Source organism: Macrotis lagotis, chromosome 8, assembly GCF_037893015.1.
Source record: "Macrotis lagotis isolate mMagLag1 chromosome 8, bilby.v1.9.chrom.fasta, whole genome shotgun sequence".
Taxonomy (NCBI): domain Eukaryota; kingdom Metazoa; phylum Chordata; class Mammalia; order Peramelemorphia; family Peramelidae; genus Macrotis; species Macrotis lagotis.
In genome coordinates, this window is record NC_133665.1 from 110,879,080 (window position 1) to 110,885,299 (window position 6,220).

A 6,220-nucleotide genomic window follows, 5' to 3' on the forward strand; every position below is an offset into this window, starting at 1 on the left:
TGATAACACCAGTAACTTTGGGTTCTTAGAAATGTATCATTTCTTTACAAAGTGAGGAAAGTGAAAGAGAATGAGGCACTGAAGGATATACCAGCAGCAGCCATGACCTTCAAATCCCTTACAGTAAAATGGGTGAAGAGGGTGTGCCTGGGATTCAGATGAATGGGATGGGATGGTGGACTTTGTCTTGTCTTTCACATGAGCTTCGGCAAGTCTTTTGGTCTCTGTGAGCCTCAATTTCCTCAAGTTGTAAAATGAGGATACAAAGAGTGCTTACTATCTCACAAATTTGTGGTAAATGTCAAATTTGTAGATCTTAAAGCGCTCTCTCTCTCTCTCTCTCTCTCTCTCTCTCTCTCTCCCATCTCTCTCTGTGTCTCCCTCCGTCTCTGTCTTAGTCTCTGACTATTTCTGTCTCTTTTTTGACCTGTATCAATTTCTACAAATAGTACTTTATACACTGTATCAGTTTATACAAGTCTTCTATTTCTCCAAATTCTTTATTAATCCTAATAGTGAAATCATATTCCATTACATTCACATAAATACAAGTACCTCATTTTGTTCAGTCCTGTCCCAATCACTGGGCACAGTTTTTTAAACTTTTTATGCTACAAATAGCTATTCCTAAAGTATTTTGGGTCAAAGAGATCTTTCATACTATCTCATACCTATCAGATTGGCCAATATGATAAAAAAGAAAAATGATCGATATTGGAGGGGATGTGGCAAAACTGGGACATTAATGCACTATTGGTGGAGTTGTGAGCTGATTCAATCATGCCACAGAGCGCTTTGGAACACCCAAAGGGCAATAAAACTGTAAATACCCTTTAATCCAACACTATCACTGCTAGGTTTATATCCCAAAGAAATTTTTTTTTAGAAATCAGGAAAAAGAAGGAAGAGGGGCAGGGAGCCACGATGGCGCCGGAGGCCACTTCCTGCCCTCGCCAACCTGCCTCACCTGGCAGAGGGATGTCACAGCTCCCCGAGGAGCCCAACATGTGTCAAAATGCACATTTTAAATAACATGCATCTTTGGACTATCCTGCTTTGCAAAATTGGATCATGAAGGTAAGGAGAAGAATTTGTCTTTGGATCTTAATTTCACAGTTTCATTCGATGGTGTATACAGCAGAACAGGATGATGCAGAAAAACATGCAATAAAGTTGCATCGTGGGAAAGGAGCAGCTATTACTCAGAGAAAACAGTGGGTTCTAGACAGCTGCAGAAAACTATCTGGTTCTTTGACAGAAGAATGTCGTCCTTAACGAACTAAAAAAGGCAATAAGAGCAGTGGAAAAGAAGGCTGGACTGTCAGATGAAGAGAAACTCTTTCAGGTACACACATTTGAAATTTTCCAAAAGGAATTGAATGAAGGTGAAAGTTCAGTCTTTCAGACTATCCATGGACTCCAAAGAGCCTTGCAAGGAGATTACAAAGATGTTGTGAACATGAAAGTAAAGTAGCAGGCAACGACTGGAGGCTTTGAGGGAAGCTGCAGTAAAGGAAGAAACAGAATATGTTGAGATTCTGGCAGCAGAAGAGCATCAAGGGGAAGCCCTTCAAAATATGCAACATCAGAACAAAAGTCTATCCCTGCTTGAGGGAATTTTTGAAGATGTAAGGAAAGTGGCAGATCGTTTAGAGAAAGAAATAGAGGAACATGTTTTGATGACAATAAGTCAGTAAGAGGTCAATTTTGCAGCCATTTTGAGAGTAGGAGACCAATTCTAAAAGAAGTATAACAAAACATGAAGAATTGAGTCCCCAGACAATCAGGATATATTGACTAAGCCCAAATATTCAACAATTCCTGGAGCAGATCACCACGTTATAAAGGACATTGTGACCATGGGAATGTTATCTTTACCATGTGGATGGCTGTGTACAATGGTAGGATTGCCAACAATGTGTGGTTACATTATTTGTGGCATACTACTGGGGCCCTCGGGACTAAACAGTATTAAGTCTATTGTACAAGTGGAGACATTAGGAGAAATTGGTGTGTTCTTTACTCTGTTTCTTGTTGGCTTGGAATTTTCCCCAGAAAAGTTGAGAAAGATCTCCTTGCAAGGCTCATGCTATCATGACATTCCTAATGGTTCCATTTGGCTTATTGTGGGGATACTTTTTACAAATCAGACCAACACAAAGTGTTTTTATTTTTACTTGTTTATCCTTATCAAGCACACCCTGGTGTCCAGGTTTCTTATTGGTAGTGCCCAAGGTGATAAAGAAGGTGACAGTGACTACAGCAGTGTGCTTCTCTTGGCATGCTAGTAATGCAAGATGTACAACCTGGATTATTCATAGCTATTATGCCAACTCTTATACAAGCAGGAGCAAATACCTATTCCAGCATTTTTCTGGAAATAATGAGAATTCTGGTACTGATTGGTCAAATCCTTGTGTCTCTGGTTACTGTTTTTTTCTTATCAAAAACTGCATGTGGAAAGCAAAGGAAATAAAGAAATCCTTGTTTTAGGAGTATCAGCCTTCATCTTTCTAATGTTAACGATTACAGAGCTTCTTGATGTTTCAATGGAATTGGGTTTGCTTTTTGGCTGGAGCATTGATTTCTTCTCAAGGTCATATGGTTACTGAAGAAATTGTGCCCTATATTGAACCTATCCGGGACTTTTTGGCCCTCATTTTCTTTGCTTCTATAGGTCTCCATGTTTTTCTCATTTTTGTAATATATGAACTCACTGTTTTGATGTTCCTTGCCTTGTCAGTGGTGATAATGAAGTTTGTTTTGGCAGTACTTGTCTTATCTCTTATTCTACCAAAGAACAGACAGTACATCAAATGGATTGTTTCAGCTGGACTGGCCCAAGTCAGTGAGTTTTCTTTTGTTCTGGGAAGTAGAGCAAGAAGATCAGGAATCATCTCAGGAGAGGTCTACCTTCTTATATTGAGTGTAATAACTTTATTAAGCCTTTTACTTGCCCCAGCATTATGGAAAGCTGCAATTGTGAGGTGTTTGCCAAGACCTGAAAGCAAAAGATTCATCTAAGAATAAGACATTACTCTCTAAAAATACCAAATCCTAAATCTCTTTGCAGGAATTTGTGATGCACTTTCTTATGAGCCTTACATATATTTTAAAGTAACACAGATTATATTTTTTGAAGTGTTTTTTTTTTTAAGTTTTTGCAGGGCAATGGGGTTAAGTGGCTTGCCCGAGACCACACAGCTAGGTAATTATTAAGTGTCTGAGGCTGGATTTGAACTCAGGTCCTCCTGACTCCAGGGCTGGTGCTCTATCCACTGTGCCACCTAGCCACCCCAATACAGACTATATTAAATTATTAGTGTTTTGACTTTTGCACAGCTTACTAAATATGCTTTGTCATGTTTTAGAATCTTCTAAAAAAACTCATTTAGATTCAATTATGCACAGTAGAATTGCTTTGAAAGTAACACATCATGCAAATTGCCTTGACTATTTTGCCTGGATGTGCCTTTTCCCCACGTTTACTTGTTAATTGAACCATTTATTTATTTATTTACCTTTTTTGGTAGAAATCAAAAGTTAAAATATTTTTTTTTATTTATGGTGCCTGTGGTACCCTGCTAAAATAATGAAATTTACCCGTTTAATTTCTAGATTTGTTATCTATATGTCAGTATTTATCATTAAAACAAGTGGTGTAAATTTCCTACAGATTTTGGGGAAAACTTAATTTTAATGTTTAAAATATTCAAAATTTGTATTCTAAAAAGAGGTGGCTATCTCGTAGTGCCTGTTGGCTTTTTATTATTCCTCTTTTAAATATTCATTTTAATGTTACAATGTTCTTTTTAAAAATATGTTTGAGCTTTCATCTGGGTATTGACTACGTTCTTTAGTAAAAATGATCTTTGATCAGGGTACATTATCTTGAATCTCTGGGGTTTTTTTGAAATGTTTTGCAAATTAAAGTTTTATGCCAAGAGAATCCCTACACACTCTTTTATTAATTTAAATTATTCACATATTCATATATTATTCCATAAGGGATCAGATTAAAACTTTGCTTTTTTAATAATATCCAAATTCTAGCTATGATTCAAGAAAAATTTCTTTTTTAGACTCTTTTAGGAAATGTAAAAAAGTGTGAATTTACAAATTGACAGACTAGGTAGTGATTCACTTTATTACAAGAAAATAATTTGCTTTACTAAATGGTTTATCACTTTTAAATGGAAACTGTCCTACAGGGAAAAAAATATAAATTTTGTTAGTAGCCAATGTCAATTCAAAATTAATCATCAGTAGAAATAAAAACATCTTGTGTTTTGTGTCAACAAGATAAACCAAATTTATAAGAATTTTAAAATTCAGAAGAATATACAATTGAGAGATGTGCATATTTCAGAAAGTGAATTGCATCTACATTTGTTTACAATAAACTTGACAAACTTTTCAAATATTATCCTATTGTTTGGTTACATTTTACTCTATTCATGTTTCTGGTATATATAAAAGTGACATGTAGGTGATGCAAATTGGGGCTATTTTATCTCCTGGCAGTTATGAAGCTATTATCTGGAAACTAGACCAGTATCATACCAATTTGAAAAAATTTGAGAACTCCTATAGAGAATGCCATGTTTAAATACATATTTTAGTTACCTCCTGAAACTTTTTGATATGCAAAAATTCTGTAAGGAAAAATTAAAAGAATGAATGAATAATATGAGCTGTTGTGATGTCTGGGAAACCCAAGATTTTATCAGCCTTGCTGATAGCTAGAACTAGTAGTAATTTATGGCTCACCAACTTTTTAAAATAATATTTCTTATTACAACTCTTATTTTATGCAATAGCTACAATTGTAAAAAGTTGTATACATTTTTATTTTGGTAAGTAAGATATTTTAATTGTATTAGGGACTCTTGCCCTTAAAAGGAATTGTATTTCTTTTGAAGAATTATTTTAAAAAATAAATTGCTAGTGCTGTTTATTGTAAATCTAGATTTGTATATATATAAAGTTTGCTTAAGGATAGTCACCCTTTTCTTTTCCTCCTCCCAATAATTAGTATAATTTACACAGTTTTTGTAAAAGTGACAAGAATGTTCTTTTTTTCCCTTCAGAGTTTTGGCTATAAAATGGATTTACAATATAGAAATATGGAAATACTTTAATAATTTTGCAGTGTTGCTTTTTTACAAATTTGGATTTGCTTTCACAGCCTGTGAAAACCCCTTTAATACAAGTGAAAATGTGACATCAGAATCTTCATTTTTTTACATTTGTGCTATTTTAGTGCTAATTTATGTAAAAGGCAGAGCTTTTCAGTGTTCTATTTTTTAATTTGTTCTAGAATGAATATGCTAGTCGAATTTAGGTTTTGCTTAGACTGACTCCTTTTTAGACTGCAGAGAATTCCATTCTATTCATTAAAGCAATTTATTAAAAAATGCTTAAAAAATCAGGAAAAAGGCCCACATGTAAAAAATATTTATAGTAGCTCTTTTTGTAGTTACAAGGTTTTAAGGAGATGCCTATCAGTTGGGGAATTACTGAACAAATTATAGTATATGAATGAGATGACGGAATATTAGTGTAGTATAAGAAATCATGGACTTCAGAAAAGCCTAGAAAGACTTACATGAACTGATGCTGAGTGAAGTGAGTAGAACAAGGAGAACATTGTACACATTAACAGCAACATTATGTGATGATCAACCATGACAGATTCAGCTCTTCTTGGCAGTACAAAGATCAAAGACAATTCTGAAGGACTTGTAATGGAAAATACCATCAACATCCAGAGAAAGAACTATGCAGCCTGAATGCTGACCAAAACATATTATTTTCCATATTTATACTTTATGAGGTTTTTTTGCCCTTTCATGATTTTTTTCTCTTTTGTTCTGATTCTTCTTTCACAACATGACTAATATGAAAATATGTTAAATATGATTGTACGTGTATAACTGAGAGAAAGGAAGGAGGGAGAAAAGTACGAAACTCAAACTCCTATAAAAAATGAAGATGGGGGCGACTAGGTGGCGCAGTGGATAGAGCACTGGCCTTGGAGTCAGGAGTACCTGAGTTCAAATCCAGTCTCAGACACTTAATAATTACCTAGCTGTGTGGCCTTGGGCAAGCCACTTAACCCCCTTGACTTGCAAAAACTAAAAAAAAAAAATGAAGATTGAAAACTATCTTTGCATGTCGTTGGAAAAATAAATATTTTTTTAAAAGAGCCCCTTCTTTC

General features: G+C 34.8%; 1 pseudogene; it reads left to right on the plus strand.

Moving 5' to 3' along the window:
- Positions 1–1,071: 1,071 nt before the first annotated feature.
- Positions 1,072–3,024, plus strand: LOC141494931 (transmembrane and coiled-coil domain-containing protein 3 pseudogene; annotated as a pseudogene).
- The last annotated feature ends 3,196 nt before the right edge of the window (positions 3,025–6,220 follow it).